At 46.8% G+C, this 18494-nt stretch overlaps 1 protein-coding gene across 1 annotated transcript in view; it reads left to right on the forward strand.

Moving 5' to 3' along the window:
* LOC122371438 overlaps window positions 1–9147 on the forward strand; it is a gene marked incomplete at its 5' end in the record, with an annotated part of 36075 nt that extends 26928 nt beyond the window's left edge. Inside the window, one exon of the mRNA XM_043347777.1 lies at window positions 8135–9147. The remainder of the gene's footprint in view (window positions 1–8134) is intronic.
* Between the last annotated feature and the right edge of the window lie 9347 nt (window positions 9148–18494).

Here is an 18494-nt window from a genome sequence, read left to right on the forward strand (position 1 = left end):
TAGCAAAACCAACGACGATTGGCTGTCCAAAGGTGAGGTACAACATGTTGTCCCGCCCGTCGTTAAAGTGCCCCCTTTTACGTTTTTCGGTTTAAAACGGTTTTCAGTAGACCTGGCCCACCTATGACCTACCCTGAAGTCCGTTTCCCGAAATTCGTCCTAGTTTTCGAGATATCCGCATTCGAACTTCACATTGATGCCATCACAAAAAGTGTGGGAGATGGGATTTTAACATGGTAATGTTACATTCCCATATTCCACACATTTGTGATGGCTTTAATCTGAAGTCCAATTGCGGATACCTTGAAAACTAGGCCGAATTTCGGGAAACAGACTTTAGGGTAGGTCATAGGTGGGTTAGGTCTAGTGAAAACCGTTTTGTGTAAAAAAAGGTGGCTTAAAAAGGTGGCTTAAAAAGGGATAGTCCCTTTAACTACACCACGCTTACGCATAGCCACTGTGACGTCACCGTGGCGGTCAAATTTTCCTACTGAACTACCCTGTTAGTAAAGGAATCTCGAGTTCAATCACACATAGGTAACATTAGACAAGACTTTTAAATACCGAATAAAGCAACACTTACGGCAGCTTCGCTGTACATATCCGGGAATATCTCCTTCATCTCCTCGCCAGTCTTCCGGTTTCGGTTGCTCGTGAGGCATATCCGCCGAACCTCGAAGGAATCTTTGAGAACAGATGTCTTGTGAGTGACATCGGCGTGCTTTAGCTTGGCACTGAACTTGGCGGTTTCGGTGCAGATGTCTAGCTTCGACTTCTTCGTTTTGGGAAACATCCCCGGCATCCCCTCTTCAGCTGCCGCACGCTTTTTAACAACGATGCCCCTGGCTCGTCTTTCCGTGTCGATGACGGCGTTGCTCAATGCTCAGTGGCTTTCGACAGTTCTTGAATCTGTTCCGAAGTTTCTGTCGGAAGCTGTTCTTCCGCAGAGTCACCTTTGAGAAAGAAAAGTACCGTTTTTTTTTAAATTTCATGGACAGCTTTATCAGGCAGTGAACACTGAACAAGATATAAATACGTTCATTAAACGTGTTTTCTTCTATCGTGATATTGGGAGGATACAAACAACAAAAAGTAGATGTCCGGATATGACCGTTTTAACAATTTGTTTTGTTTGTTTGTAACAACAATTTGTCAATTTGTTTTGACAATTTGTCTTCCAGAATTTCATCATCGCGGAAATCTTCGTCCGCAAACCTACGTCAACGCATTTCTTGGATTGTATGGTCATACTACGGATTACTGTAAAGTCATACTAACAAAACACAAAGTATACAGTAATTTCAGCTTACCTTCGAGGACTGGGACGCTTGCTCGGTTCTCTGACAGAAGGCCTTGGTTCTGACGACTTGAGCACAATGGCGGTCGCGAAGGTCGCGAACTGAAGAGACGTTCCGAAAATATTATTCTTGGAATAATACTGTGCTGGACGAATAGATTAATCACTTTTAGATTAGTTATGTCACAACGGAATAGGATTATCAAGAAAGTGATACAGTATTGCTTGAAATACGCTCCCGAATACTCCCGAAGAATAATGTTAGTAATGCTACCACATAATATTACTCCATGGTTATAAAATTATTGTCCGGACATGATAGTTTTATCACGAAGGAAGTATTTTTACACCTACATGAGAATAGTTCTATTCTGTCGCGTCAATTTATCAGCCGTAATGGAGTATAAAAATTACCCTAATTACTCCACAGCGGTTTATTTTTATGCAGTTTTGATAAAAGTACTCTAGCTGTCAATTTTATTACCATCTAATGGGAGTTCAGCACAAATATATTCCAATGACCTTGTTTATCACTGTGAAATAAGCTAAAATTACCCCATGCCTCTTTGAGACTGATATAAATTTATAACCCGAAAGAATAAAAAGGACACGTGATAAAATTAGAAGATAAAATTACCACTTGCTAAAACACAAAAGAGATGATTATAGTACCAGGTTTAAGAATAACTTTCAAAAACGCCCTTAATGCAATGCAGAGAGTAAGAATACGCTACAAAACCTAATCATTATATGCCATTGGTGCGTGATTATTCGCCAAACTGGAGTGGAAAAACTCCAAAAATAACTCTCTAGGTGTAAGTTTTTTTCAGTGTAGTACCAATACCTACCAACCTACAACCTATTTGGATCTTTCATATACTTATAACATGCTGCTGCTTCTGCTAACATGCTGCGAAATGCTGGTTGACATGATGGAATGCTGGTATGACAGTGTTCCATGTTTCAGAATTTTAGGTGAATAACCACACATGACGGGGAAAATGTTTTCATCCTAAAAATATGACAAGTGGCTTTATTTCATCTTTGCTAAAAAAATATGTCAAAAGTTTGATTCAACAGCCAGCTGCCAGGTTACGCATGACTTGACAGTTGATGCATCTACTCTACATCATTTCATTTCAGATCCTGTGAAGGTTCTGACAAAATTTGAGGTAAAAATGGCATTATGCAGTTTTGCGGAAAGACTAAATCTATCTCATTTTGTCTTCAGATTTTTTTTATTGGGACACCCAATTGAAATCCAATTTTAGAACACTGTGACACCATGCCTGTGTGCCAAGTAAGAGGAAGGGTCTACAAGTATACATCAAGATAACCAATTATGGATAAGTTGAGACTTGAGTCATGAGCTCTTATTTGTGGTTACAATACCTTCAACTGCATGATTTTGCACAACTTCCATACAGGCATCCAGACTGGAAAAGGTTCAAGTCCATACTTATTCTGGTGCTTGAATATGGCAGTTCAAAGATGGAAGGCATATGATGCTACAAAATGAAAAAAATAATTCAACTTACAAAAAATAGGTATTCATATCTATCCTAAACTAAACTAACCTAAACTTACTTAACCTAATCCAACCCAACCCAACCACCCCAACCAGCCCAGCCCAGCCCAACCCAACCCAGCCCAGCCCAGCCCAGCCCAGCCCAGCCCAGCCCAGCCCAGCCCAAAACCTACAGTCTAAAACCTAGAGCTAAAACCTGCAGCCCAAACTGGAAAACATCCATATGGTACGCCGGACGCCCGTGAAGCCGTCATGCGCCGAAGTTCGGCGCAAGCTATTTTGCAATTTGCGCTGAAATTTCTGCATTATTTGCGCCGAAGGTTAGTGCCCTTTTGCGTCAAAATTAAGCCACTTATACAAAAAGCACGTTTACATCTGCTGGCCAAGGTTTTATAAACCAGACAGAACGCTCTGGGCCTTAACCACTCCTGACTCCCATGTTTGAGCGTCCAAATTAGTTGATGTTTCCATGGAAGCTGAATACTACAATACGTGTAGCGCACTGTAGCATCGTGCCGTGAAATAAGGCTCGGGACGGAAGTTCCGGGGTCACAAAAATTGGTGTGGCGGTGTTGTCGCGGCTGGCGGGCTCCAGCAAGGGGTTTAAGTTTACGACACCACTCTTGTTTCAGGAGAGGTGTCAGCGATTCGAGACTACTTGGGCATGCGGGCAGCGGGGTCGGCGTGGCTGCCTGCGGCTGCGGCCACACATCTTGGCGTCCTGGAGGCGGAGATGCTGATGGTGGCATGAGTCATCACTGGCTGCCCGATTTCCATGCTCCAAGACTCGCCGTGAGGGCCGAGGCGGGCGTCGTGCCGATGGAGAGATGAGGAGGGATGCGCTGGCATCGCGCCTACTGGCGAAGGCGCTCTCCCTCCCGTCGGAGGACCCGCCGCGTCGTGGCGGAAGCCCCCCCCCCCCAACCGTGACTGAAGTCAGTGACCGGCTGGAGAGAGCGCGGGGGAGCGGTGTGGGACCACTGGAGTGGCGCTGCCCGCCGAGGCGCGCTTATCCACGAGACTGCCCCCGTAGACGCCAACAGACGGCGTCACGGTCCACCTGGACCTGCTGCCGATCGGGGCGTCCGCGACAGCGAGGAGGAGTGCTGCGGAGGCGTGACTGGGAGCGCTCCCCCAGCGTGCGACGTGGGCCTGGGTCGACGGGTCTGCGACCGGGGGAGTAATAGGAAGGCGGCGCTGGGGTCCTCACCGAGCACCCAGACAGTACAACATTGGTACTGCGGGAGGCGGCGGGGAGGATTTGCTCCATTTACCGATCTGAGATGGTGGCGCCCAAAACGGCAAAGCAACATCTCCTGAAGCACCCGTCCTTCGAGGAAGACCCCATAATCATTTGCTCCGACTCGCAGGCGTCGCTGGCGACGCCACGAGGTGGACAAGTGGCCCACACCCCCCCCCCTCATCCCCTAGGTGCCGCCATCTGGGAGTATATGATGGCCCTAGTGGCTGTAGGGGGCCGAAGAATCCACCATAGAAGGAGGGCGGCGATAGCCCGATTAAGCTGGGCGTCCAGTGGAGCCTCGGCTCTATCATGGGCATTGGGCAAGGACTCTGCGAGCACCCCCGTCTCCTCCATCTTCGACGGCACTCCAGTCAGAAAGCTGTCCCCACCCGAGTTTCCCAGCAGCATGGGCCACATGAAACCGAACAGCGCCGAGCCGCTCGACGCTGAGGACCAGGCGAGAGTAACAGTGAAAAGGTGAAACGCTCGAAACGGCGCGCGCCGCCGGCCGAGGGCGCCGAGCCGGCCCAGGCCGGCTGCGGGTCAAACAGAAGCCGTCTCCGCGGCGGCCGCCCAGTGACAGCGACTCGGACTGACGTCGAGGCACCGCTGCCGCCTCCGCCGACCAACCCGCCGCCCAGCAAGGGCAGTTTGAAGGCGGCTGCGCCGGTGAAGGTGGCGCGGCCTGGCAGGGGCCGCGGCCGGCCCACTCCCAGCTACCCGTCCCGCGAGGTGCTCAGTACCACCGACTCGTCCGATTCTGAGGCAGCGCCGTCGGCGGGCCGCCGCCAGCAGTGACGACGACCGGCTGGCGGCGTTCGCGCGGGACTTGTCCGACTCCTGGTACTCGGACTTGCCGCCCAAACTGGACGCCGGCGGCGTGAGCACCAGCAACGCCAATAAAAAGTCCACCTTCATCCGGCTCTTCTCGCACCGTGTCAAAAGGACTACGCCGCGCGGCCGGCCGGCCAACTCGAATGAGCGCAGCGAAGGGCACACGTCCCCGACGGCGGCACTGGCGCCTCCCGCCGCGCCGCTGCCGGCGTTGCTGGCAACGCCGATCCAGGCCCATCGATTTCTACTGTTTTGTTGCCTACGTGCCGCTGCCGCCGCTCAGCCAGCACAATGGCGTGCCGGTGTTGCGCTGTCGGATCGAAAAGCGGCTCGTGCAGCGGACGGACGGGTGCGGCCCGCGCGATGAGCCGCCGCCGCACACCGAGCTGCGCCGCGCGGACGTGAAGGTGGAGCTGGCAGCGGCCTGCTCAGTCCCCTCAACGGCGTCGACCGGCTCTCCGGCGATTTGCGGTCAGAAACGCCGCCGCTTCTGGGACCAAGGTGTCAGAGCGCGGCGCTGCCCGTGAGACGTTAAGTTAGCACAGGCAATGTCGTCTGCACTCCTTGCAGTTCATGTTGAATACACAACCATGTTGCGAAGTAATAGGCGCCGGGTTTTTCAGTTCATAGAACTTTTTCCCTGGCTATTACACCCCACAACCGAACACTGACACCTTGCACAAGTATGACTGTGTGTATGAATGTTAATAAATACATGAACCAATGTTGTGTTTTCGGTTCCAGTACCTTCTTTGGGCACCTCGGCAACAAGTAAGTAATCCGTTAGCTTTGCCACACCTAAGATAGGCTCCCACGTTGTTATTTGCTCCCGGGTTAACATAAACCGGTTTAACGTAACTTTTGCATCCCGGCCAAAATTGCCGGTTAACTGTCCCACCGCTCGAGACTGGCGCTAGGCTGGCCGAGCAAAAAAAAAAAGTTTGTCCGCGGCTTCGTCTTATTCGCAGCTGCTGGACACGGGGGAGGGGGGAGGAGGGGCTGCATCGGACGAAAAGCGGGCTCTGGTATTAACTGGATTTTTTGCCAGCTGGCGCCGTATGGTGGCGCTAGCAGAGCTTCTTACATATCAATGCTAGATATAAAAGAATGAATATTTACCAATCAATTTTTCATTTAAAGCCATTTGAAATATTTATGTCCATCCTACTACCGCGCTTAGGTATATCTAAAATTAAATACCTTTCGTGCGTCGCCAGCTGGCCAGCCAGCTGACGCAATCCAGCTTTTACCAAAGCCCCGAAAAGCGATGACGTGAGCCCTAATATTGGCTTCACCACACAATTTGAGCCCTCAAACTGGAATCAGGTGAGCTCGAAAATGGGGATCAGGCTGAAAACTGGTATCATAGTGAGACTAGTTTTAGAGCTTGACACCGATAATGGGTACTGACTGAGCTCTGTTTCTGCGATCAATGATACCGATTTAAGGGATCGTATGAGCCCATGTGGCGCTAGCTCAGAAAGTATTCTCGAAATGTGCTGTCTGTTTTGAATATGGTACATTAGCCCGAAAACTGGTCTCTGAGCCCGAAAATCGGGACACTGTTTTCTCAGTGTACTGTGTCAGAATAGCTCGAATGCAAAGCGTTTTGCCGCTTCAAAATGTCAATGATTTTATTTCAATCTACGGAGTGTTTGAAGGCCTTAACTCATGTCTTTGCCATTGAATTATTTCCTGACATGTCTTGTTCTTACGATGGAATTCCTTAAGCAATTAATCATGCGAGAACTTCCTTAGCACCCTATCAAAAGTCCATTTCTGTTCTCATCGCTTTTTCGCCTGATAAGGTCATCTTGTGAAACCCATTGCGGTGTTTTCCAATTTGCGCGCTAACTCTAGCTTCTGCCAGAGACTTAGAAGAAGTCGGCAGGTCATCTCAGTTCTCAACTTCAACAGTAAAAAGTTGGGCTAAGTCAACGCCTGACCCCTAGTCCACTCAAACAAACTCACCCTGCCGGGACAGAAATCGAGGCCGAAGGGCGCGGTCAAAAGTACCGGAGGTCAACTACAATTCATTTAGCTAAAAGCCCAAGCTCGTTTTTTTCTATCAGCCTCAGCGTAAGGAGTAATGACTTACTTTCACGATGTAATAAACAGGATTGCGTGAGCAAACATGTAAAAAACACTGCCGCTGAAACGAGCTACTTGCACTCGCTATTGTTCACGCTGGCAGTTGTTTGGTCTTAAGATGTTTGCATACTTGTGAAAATAGCAAACGATTGCATTGGCGGATTCAGAAAGGCGTTCTTGGCCGTTAAAGGGAGGAAGAACTCACGTCGCACACCCCCAAAAAGTTTCTCCGAATTCAAAAAAAAAAAAACTCATCGGAGATCGAAGTTTTACGCACTGCTGTGCAGTTTAAAACATTTTTCCTATTAAAAGTTGTTTGGGTTTCATTTTGTTAAAAAAAAAAAACGCAAATTTTGTCGATTTCAGCTGCTGCGGGAGCAGTGGGCTCATTTGTCCCAATCTGCAAGTGTGCGATTGCAATCATAGAACTAAAAATACCATGGATTGAAGCATACTATAACTTAACAAAACAATTTCCCTAGAATTAATGCAAAAGCATGACATAAATGCGATAGATGTAAATATTTTTTAAGAAGTTTTGTCCGAATGGCTCAGTGGGTACTTGGCGAATGACGTTACGGACCGACCACTCGACACTGCCCATAACCAGTTCACCGGTAATTATTTCAGACGCCGTTGGTACCGCAGTAAGATACGGCGCAATGGGTCTAGCTTGGCCCTCTCTCGGCAGTTGCCATCTATAGGAACGCGGGTCAAAGTACATGCTGTTCTCCAGCTGCGAACTTGCCGCCACCGAGTTACGAAACGGACACCTTGTTTATTACGGCACGTAAATGAAGCCAACTCCTCCTTTCGCTAGCTCATGTAGCGGAACAAAGATCTCTCTCGGTGCCGAATGACTGAAGGACTACGGGGATCGGTGTGACATGAAACCAGACAATCAATGGTTGACGTTTGCCTGCGATGACGACATACAGGCAAACAGTTTGCTCACTGTATGCCAAATACACACGCTGCCGGTGACGCCGTGAAGACCATACCCTGCTGTTGTTTTATTTTTAGATTTTGTGCTTGATACTTTGGTACATAGCCAACAGCCATACTCAGCCTACGACACACACTTACCGGATTATGGGATTGTTCAAGTTGCTGACAGCATTGCCCATTTTCTTTGTTTCAGGCGGACGTGGAGCGGACTCTCGATCGAACGTCGCTCACGTTCGACAAATGCTGAATAGCGAAATGAGTGAATTTCGCCGCCGATCTCACGTGTCTATCTTGGTGAAGACTTCCGTGATGGAGAATGTGTGTCGGCGCAGGACGAGTCGTGGGCACCGTGCCGCGAGTCCACGGGGGACGAGTCGTGAGTCAATCGTGCCGCGAGTCTGCGGGGGACGAGTCGTGAGTCAATCGTGCCGCGAGTCTGCGGGGGACGAGTCGTGACTCGTGAGTCTATCGTGCCGCGAGTCTGCGGGGGACGAGTCGTGAGTCTGAGAAGGACGGTTCCAGACGCGGTCGCTCGATCCCCTGAGGAGAACTGTGTAACCGAGTTGCGGATGGGCCTGCGACCCTGAGCCAGACACCGAGATGGGCTCGTGAATGGCTGCATCTGTCTCTGTCGCCAAAAAGTCCGACGGTGCTTTGTTCGACGCCACTAAATTACTAATGCCTTACAAGGATAGAGCATGTCAAAATAAATCACCGGCCTAATTTGAAGGGAGAGTTGTGTGATTTCGATGGCTGGCAGTTCGACAGCAGACAGAACTGCACAAAGGATAACAGATGTGTTTGTTTACCCAGTGGCTACATATGGACCTATAATGCCCGCATGATGGTGTCACCACTGGACGTTGTAGACTCTCGTATGTGATTGTTGGAGCGTCAGATGTCAGATTAAATATCTTATATCCAGGTTCATGTTCATATTTGAATGTTGATGTGAGTTGAAGGATAACGCCTGCTGAAGGCAGGCTACCATGTTATGTGTGCTCATGTTAGCGTTCACTTGACTGTTCTGTCTTGTTGTACAATGGTGAGTGAAGGACAGGATGGTGTACTTTAGTGTTGGTATCAAATCTTCTTTGACAAATTCCGGTTTTGCTCACGGTTTGAGACCGAGGTTTTGCTCTCCGTGGATGAGGTCGACCGAAAGGAAATTCTGTGGACTAATAAATGCTGGATATCACAAACGAACGAAGCCCTGCTGACCTGAGAGCAACAGCATGTCATAGGTATTTAAATAAGACCAAATCGATGTCCAAACACACGACCAGCCGACAGATCCGACCTCTTCCTGGCGACAGAACAAGTATAAAAAGCTAAACAGCTTTTATGGAATTTGGAGAAACTTTCTGGAGGGAGATATCCCCGAAGCGTCCAAGACCGTCTTTCTGGATCCACCAGTGCATTTCACATCACAACTCTTTAGCACAACACCGAGTTAATACCTCCAGTATTTTGTGACGTCATAGAAAGAACAGGAGGAACAAGTATATAAAAACATGGATGTATTCTTGACAAAAAATCCATGTACTTATACCCAGGAGATGCTTAGAGATAAAGGTTAAACCAGAGCAATTGCGAAATTGATCTGTATTAGACTTGGTGACCCCTTCTGAGCTGGTCTCGGTGCGAGTCGATGATAAATGGATCTGTCGTACCAAATGAACGTCTCCACGTGTTGCAGCTTACGGCGATAACAGCTAAGCAGGCCTGAATTCGGCATCGCGGGATTGGGGCCGACGTAGATCGTTAGCTCCGGTCGGTGGGTGCCCGTCCGCCACGGTCACCTGCATAGTGCATTGTCTCGCTAATTCCGGCAACACATGACCACTTTTGACTAGTGAAGACTGAGATGTAGACTGCATCTGAGTGCACACGCGCAGAGCTCTGGGTGGATGGGACGACATAACTATTTATGCATACACATGCCTGTTTTCGCTCACAGCCTGAGATAGTTTAATTATAACAAGTATAATTACAGTGGTGTAATGTTCTGAGCGGTCACTAAAATTTATATTTATCCTATTCTTTTCCGGTCTGTGATTCTCTCTCTCTCTCTCTCTCTCTCTCTCTCTCTCTCTCTCTCTCTCTCTCTCTCTCTCTCTCTCTCTCTCTCTCTCTCTCTCTCTCTCTCTCTCTCTCTCTCTCTCTCTCTCTCTCTCTCTCTCTCTCTCTCTCTCTCTCTCTCTCTCTCTCTCTCTCTCTCTCTCTCTCTCTCTCTCTCTCTCTCTCTCTCTCATTCTCTCTCCTCTCTCTCTCTCTTTATCTCTTTATCTCTTTCTCTCTCTCTCTCTCTCTCTCTCTCTCTCTCTCTCTCTCTCTCTCTCTCTCTCTCTCTCTCTCTCTCTCTCTCTCTCAAAATAATTTGCAGAATACGAATGAAGAAGTACGAGCATATAAACCTTTCTATCATGCTTCAATCACAGCTCACAGCATTGCAACGAACGCCCAATGCCTGCCATCCGGCCTGCTGTCGTGACCCCGTGTTCTGCACGATAGCATCACGGAGCACCTCCGACTGTGCGGAAAAGTTGCAGTGCTGGCGATTTCTCAGGCTCCTGACGGCACGGGAGCCCCTCCACTGCACGGAGCACACCCCACGGTGGTCGTAAGCGTCGCATTGCCCCGTTGAGGCTGGCTCGTTCGACTGGCCAATGAGGCGAGCGATGGGCCACGGGAGCAGGCCGGTACCGAGTGCCAACTTCCGACTGGCCTCCACTTCAGCTCGGTTGCGCGCACTCCAGTTCCCCGGCCGCGTCCGCATTTATCTACCGAGAGAAACGGAGAGCTCTGGCTAGCTGCGTGGAAAATGATTTCATTCTTGAGATGTAAAGATATCTGCAGGCACGCGTCGAGAGCAGGCAGTCCGCTGGCGGCACGACGCTTCTGTCAGACTTTGGAGGAATTCAACGGCCGGCGCCCGGCAGTGCAGATGGCGACGTCAGTGATATTAAACGCCGCCGCGATGAATAAAACGCAGGGAGGATGAGAGAAAATCACTGGAAAAAAATATTGACTCTCTGTTGAGTTTTTCAGTCATATCTAACTTCGAGCCAATGTCAAAAGACACGTGAGAATGTCATAAACAGAGCTTGTATAGCAGCAAAGCGGCAAGCACATTTCGAAGTTGTTTTTCTCAGTTAGAACTATTTGATGTCACCCATAGACCTAGTGCATACCGATCTCGATATCTAGAGGCATGGCCCACCTCTTTGGTCACCATTTTATGACCATTTAGTTGACGACCACTAGCAAAGTATTCCAGAGAGTCAGGCTTTTAATATAACGACTCTCTTCCAAGCAGTTATGTAGTTTACTGAGGAGAGGGGTTTGAGAGAGGGACAGCTGATAAAAAGTGGTTAAGCTTAGGGTCTGTGGCTATCGGAGAGACAAGAACTCATATCTTGTAAATTAAATTCATATTCTGCGAAGGGAATAAAATGATGATAAGAAACCGTAGCCTCATAATAAGGTTCAATATATTGCCGAATATAATTATAACAGAAAAAGGAAGATGCGCTTCAATGAATGTTTGTGTTTGCGAGTGTGCTAGACATTTTGAAATTTCAAAAAATATGTCAGACTTGATAATGGGCTACGCCCGAAACTGTCGTCTCACTTTGTTATAATTATATTCGGCAATATATTGAACCTTATTATGAGGCTACGGTTTCTTATCATCATTTTATTTACAATGAGCCTCAAAAAAGCGCTTGCCAACATTATCTGCGAAGGGAAGGCTTATTTACACCAACTACGAACCATACTTACAAACTGCATGGCTATGGGATATCGTTTTTGTTGATCGTTTTACCGGTAGTTGTAACTAACTTTCTTCTCTAACATTTCCAGAGAAGCTGCAGGCGCACAAGTGCTCGTTATTAGAACTTGTCCCATAAGTGTTGGGTCGCAGGATAATTAAGTCATTAAATATAACTGCATATCGTTTAAGTCGACAACAGCTCTGCGCATTCAAACAGACAGTACAAGCAAAGCGTGCGGAAGAAAAGCGAAATACATATCGCTTCTAAGTTTGCTTTGAAGTGTGGCTCACAAATGAGTGGAATGCCTATGTCATCTATTCGACGGTAATACCTGATTACAAAGTAGAATATATCTTTCATTAGCAAGGGCTCTTAGCAAGGGATTTATCTCTTCAATCGTGTACTTCCGTCAATAAGACAAAGAGTACTGGTAAGCTAAAAGAAAGAACAAATATGAAGAAACACAATGACCCTAAATATGTATATTAGCCGCGCGATTGGGTCTTCAGCTTCAGAAAAGCGATTTTGCATAGCTGTGTGTCTTTCCAGAGCAGCTGCTTTAAATTCATGCAAAATGCAGTACTTTGCCATCCTTATATTTTCATCCAAATCCTGATGATATATTTAATATTTTATCAAAGACGTATCATTAGCGGCAATGACTAGGAGCACCTCGAAGCCGGTCTCTCTGAGGTTTATCAGAGAACAGGCTGGGATCGATCGTTGTATTCGAATGGCGCCGATGCACACAATCTGTGAACACATCATTGTAGAGATGCGTGTAATGTGTATGTCTATTGGGCTCCCCATGCATCATCGCACTCACATCCCCTGTATCGCACGGAAACATTGGGTCAGTATCACGGGAAAAGCCTTCGCTCGTCTTTTGTCTAATTACCTACTCACGAGAACCATCAAACTGCTCTGCTTATGCGCTATTGACATTGTAAGCAGAGCCACAGCATCGGCTGTGGCTCTGTATCGCATGCTGGAAATGGAATTGAATCACAGCAATCGAGACCATTCCTTGATGCTCTCAATACTACGAAAGCAATGCTGACAAGACTAACAAGACTGCTGCTGCATAGGCCTCATATAATTTATTTTTGGTCACGTCTATAGGCATGTTTGTCGAAGCATAAGAAACATTTGAGCATGTCACTTACAGGATGTTTTCTAAGAGACACACATTGTTAGGAGTTCCTCCTCTCCTTCTCTTTCCTCTTATCGTTTTGTATGCTTAAAAGCATACCCTGATATACAAAGCGCACATATAATCACCAATTCAAAACCTCATTGACGATTCTGACAGTTCCAACAACCACGCCGAGCACCTGGGCTCAATCGTATCCCACTACCCTCGCTCCGCGCTCTCGCGATTTTCTCGACCGTGCTGCAGAAAGCCTGTCGTCTTATCTCTCTTTCCGGGCACGCTGGCCGCCCGGTCACGGTGCCGGTATCTGTGTGTCAATGTCACCAGGTCACGAGACGTTCCTTCGCCTCCGCTCGGCCAGTTACGTGCTCTGGCTCCGCTTGCCCGATCATTATTTTGGACAGCGCAGACACTGCAGAATTGCCTGGCAGGAGCTGGCTGCGGCGTGGACGCAGTTGTGTTTGAACGGAACGTAAAAGAGATAATGGGAAAGAAATGACGTAATTCCCCTGTGGTTCAGTGTGGTTGGCCTACGCTGGAAGTACCTAATGCACTTGCACATGCTTCCGTATGTAGGAATGCATCTCGACCATTTGCTTTAGCGTGGCAACAGCGGCCTGTCTGACTCCTGCACTTAATTTCCTTGACGAGGATTAAATGTTTTAATGAATGCCGCGGCAGCCATCTGTTAACACATTTTTGGTCACGATCTCACATCTAGGAAATATATTACATCTCCAAGACTGCGGTAGAAGAACGAGGCTTGCAGGTTGCACCGTTACGCAAGATACCTTCTTTAACCCGCGCCCTGCTGGGGGGGGGGGTGTTTGAACACCCCCCTTGTGGTTTTTCGCGTTTTTGGTACACCTTATCATACATCAATTCTACACATGTTGTGAAAATTTCATACCAAGGTCATTCAAGGTCAGGTCAACAGGTCACTTGAAGTGACCTCACCTCATAAAAAGTTTCAATGTCTGCCATAGCTACACCGAGTGACCGATCGCTTTGAAACTTTCAGCGATTGCTAAGGGCAATAGCATGTACAAAATGTATATCTCAGAATTTTGATATCGATGACCTAAGGTCAGGTCAATTTTGCGACCTCCCCATTATCAGTCAATGGGAGAAAATTGAAATGCGCCTCTTTTAGACAAAAGACATTATAAACACTCCCAAACATCGAATTACAAGTGGTTTAGACACACTGAACATGAAAATGGTGTCCGTGACCCTTGTTTATGCCCTGAGGTCATCTTAGGTCACGAATGGTATCTAACAGTTTTTCGCAAATAACTTTTGATAGAGGCATGCTAGAGCGATGAAAACGCCTTAGATGTGTTCAGCTCGACGATACGGATCGACTGATATGCAACATGACCCTTTCCGGTCAGGTCATGACCTTGACCTGAGGTCAAATTTTCAAGTTGACCTTTCAAGGTCAAGTTATAGTTCATTCGATGCGTCTTGACGAGAGGAACACGATGCCGGTAAAAGTAAGCTCGTACAATGCTTGAGTCAAAAGTTATTGCAGAAAAACTGTTTCCAAAAAAATCGGCTATTTTTGCAGTTTTTGCATCCTGCAGGCAAAACCGTTGACGTTAGGTCAAATCTGAGGGAATTACTCAGAAAGGGCTTTAATAGGGCTATCGAATGCGCTTTTCCGCGGCGCTGTAGCTCTATTGGTTCTCGAGTTATGCGTTGGCTTCTTGGAAATTTTCGACATTCGACCTGGAAATCGGCGAAATTTTGCCTTCAATGACCTCTGGTGACCTGACCTTTGACCTGACCAAAAAGTTGACCAAAGTGATTTCGTCATTATTTTTGACGCTCTTTCGAACGCCGCCTTCCGCGTATCGCTACGTGGCCCAGGAGCCGAGTTACAAGGGGGGTGTTCAAACACCCCCCCCCCCAGCAGGGCGTGGAAATCCAGGACCCCCAGCCGGGCGCGGGTTAATGAAAGCTCGGGACGGCTTGTTGGGAAAGGATGCTCGAATGCAATTTACCGGAGCCCTTCTAGAGAAAAGGCGCGATCTTTGACTCCTCTTCATTCGTAAAGACCAAGAGCTTATATAACTATTCATAGCCATTGGCAGACCTAAAAAAAAATGACACGCAGCACATGATTCATTCTTCAAAAATAAGGAAGCGATGAAACAGAGAATATCAGAGCCTTCAAACATGGGACGTTCCACTTCCAAGCACAATTGTTACTCGTACTTCCTCAACTAACCACGAAACCAACTTAGGTACCGTCATTAAACTTGGCGCATAATTTGAGACTCAAATTACACACGTTGCTCAGGTAGGAGTGTCAATGATCCAGGAATTAACGTCAAATGAACTTGGCGTGATTTATGGGCAGAAGTTGAAAAAAGTAAAGGGAATATAGGATCACAAAATATGCTGATATTTCCAGATATGTTGTCGACCTAGCGTTGAGCAGAATATTACCAAATAGTATAAGAAATATTTTCGATAACTGACCTGAAAGGACCTGAATAGCGATCAAATTTCAAAGGCAGATTTTCAGAAGCATTTTGCTCTGGACCACATTGTTCTTGAGTACGCCAGCAGGATGAGGAATGTGGATTGAACATGCCCAATACCAATTATATTTGATTACTCTATTTCTAATCAAAACCGCGCAGCCGTCACAGCCTCTGATCTCAATAACCCGAACAATAGAGGTGCATATTTTACAGCAGAAATAATCCAAATAGAAATTATTAAGATCATTGTTGAGTTAATGAAGTACTGCTTCACGTATTGAAGCGAGCACTGCTATTGGGTCCTTACGTTGGTTCAACAGCTCCGTGCATGCAATTTGCAAGAACCAATTAACAGTAAATTCCTTTTATGTAAATTCCTCAGGAAATTATAAACATTCGTCTTATGAAGGTTACGAAAAACAGCAAATTTTCAGAAAGATTGGGTGAAAAAACGGAATATGATACAGCATTGCCTGTGCAGTGTGCACGAGCCAATGTGTTAACATTCTCTGGGGAAGACAGTATGCGTATTTTTATGTAGCAAAAGGCAAGAAGTAAGAACCGTAGGTATAAGGGCGCGGTGCTCCTGTGGGCGTCAACCTACAATACGGATGGGCTTTGACTGGACTGACTTTCACTGAAGCTTTGAAGTTATGAAGCTGCAACAGTGTTCAGACTGCAATCGGGGCCGTACCCAGAGATAGCCGGGTGGGCCAGCGACTTAGCTTGAGCATGGATCATAGATGAAATATCATCATCTCTCATCTATGCCTCGACTTATTTACTGCACGGCCATCTAAATCAAACCGAGGTGATTGGACACCGCTCAGACTTCCCTGATCTCCAAGGACTCGAAAGGTCACCATTCGAAAATTTATTTAACCTCACCCCCACCCCTACCTGGCGTCCCCCTTTCTGCACACACCCCTGCAGCCACCCCGGGCGGTCGATTAAATTTGTCCGTGCGGCATTGTTGGTGGCGGCGAGGTGGCGAATTACGGTCGGCCCGTGACGCGTGAGTGAGCGGCGGTCGACCGGCACGCGAGGCCCACATGAATCGGACCGGAGGCGACAAACACGCCGAGTTTGCGGCAATAACGGCCCACTGGGAGCTGTGGGTAAATGCAAGGTCTACACGAGTCGATGACAAAGTTGAAGGTATTGAAAGCAGTAAAAAAAACTTCGGGAGAGGGGAGATGGGGTGTCAAAAGAGGGAGCGCAAGAATGAGTCTTTATGTAGTCTTTATAATGTCTCAATGTCTTAATAAAGTATTACTAAACTACAACTAACTACCTAACAAGCAGTTACAATTCCCTAAATATATTTTCAATGATGATGCATGAGCACTAATGCAGCCACTTATTCGGCTGAGAAAAGTGAGCATGGTTACAACCATGAGCAGTTAGCGTCCAATCTATGAAAAAAGTGAAGCCATGAAGTCGAGCCCTTTATAGGCCAGGGAGTTGACAGCCAGTGAAACCCACGAACTTCCGTGAATTCTGTCTCCAGTTCTTACGAGTGCAAAGGCTCTAGCAGGGACAGTGCAAGTACCGTGAGAAAATAGCAGTTAGAGGCAGTTAGAGGTGAGCTTTCATTGTGGTTCCTCTCAATTGTGCAACTACGCTGCAGAGTTGGACCGCTTTTCGACAGACTCTCATTAGCCCAAGTAAGTAGTGGTGTGTGCTAATTTGTATCTGTTTTTCATGTTTTATGGTCTGAATGCTGCTTTGCCTCTTCGTTGTTTGATGTGGCCCTTCCAATCGCCCTGGTAAAGAATAAGAAGAAAAGGTAAAGTATAAGAAGAAAACAGCGCAACACTATCAAGATTACTTTTGATAGAAATAGAAAAAGCATTAAGTTTTATAGCTTCAACTTACAGCAAATAGATTTGTTTGTGTGGTTCAAAATAGCAAGTTATTGATCTGGGCCCGTATTCACGTCGACATCTTACGATCAGTTTTCATCGTACGATCGATTTGGTATTCATGTTGACCATCTTAACTTTTTATCGTACGATCAGTCGGGATATTTAGGATACTTCTAATTCACGTCGACAATCTTAAGATAATTTGATATTCATGTCAAAAGTCCTAGGATTCATCCTACGACCCAACTTAAGATGTCGTAGCAGTTCCGAAGATTTGATTTTTAGCAGCATATTCCGGGACGACATAGAAAATGGATCCTCCGTCAAATGATACAGCAAACGAAATATATTCAAACGGTTATTAGTGAGCTAGGTATTCCTAACATTATAAAAGTACCACAGATTTAGTATGCTTCAAAGTTATTATGGAAATTATTTTACTATTATTATGGAAACTATATTATTATATTACAAATGATCATATGAAGACTAAATCGATAAAACATGCATTTTAAGGTGGGCTTCCTTTCCGTGCTACTTAATCCACGACGGGCCGGGGGATGTTTAGACACCACTCTGTGGTTTTTCGCAAGTATCTCAAAAACTTTTTTCTGCACGTGTTGTGAAAATTTTAGACTAAGGTCACTTAAGGTCAGGTCACCAAGTCACGTCAAGTGGCCTCACCTCAAAAGTTAGAGTGCTTTTCAATCGTCATAGCGACACAGACTGCACGATCGCCTTGAAACCAGGGGTGCAGAGCCGGAGCCGGAGCTGGAGCCGGAGCCGCCGGAGCCGGCATATTTTGCCCGGAGCCGGAGCCGGAGCCGTGAAACAACATAGCTCGGAGCCGGAGCCGTCAAAAAAAAGGGGCGACTCCGGCTCTTTTCTTTTGAAGAGGAAAAAGAAATATTGACATAGTTCTTGACATATTTTTTCAAATAGGTCTGTGAGAGAATAACAGTATCTATAAGATATTTATCTCGGAAATTCCATACATGTGACCTAAGGTCAGGTCATTTTTGCGCCCTCTCTATTTCAAGCCAGGAGGAGAAAATTAAAAGGCGCATGTTTTGGACGAACGTCAAATATCGGGAAACAGCTATACTCGACACCCTGAATCGAAAAATTGCGCCCTGACCCATCCTCATGTCCCTGAGGTCGTCTCAGGTCGTGAAAGTTCCCCAACAGTTTTTTTTTAGCAATGACTTTCGATAGACAGGCTAGATCGATTGACCCTCGCCGGCACAGATTTGTTGATGCA

Source organism: Amphibalanus amphitrite, unplaced genomic scaffold (genome assembly GCF_019059575.1).
Source record: "Amphibalanus amphitrite isolate SeventyFive unplaced genomic scaffold, NRLGWU_Aamphi_draft 001244F_arrow, whole genome shotgun sequence".
In the NCBI taxonomy this organism is placed as follows: Eukaryota; Metazoa; Arthropoda; class Thecostraca; order Balanomorpha; family Balanidae; genus Amphibalanus; species Amphibalanus amphitrite.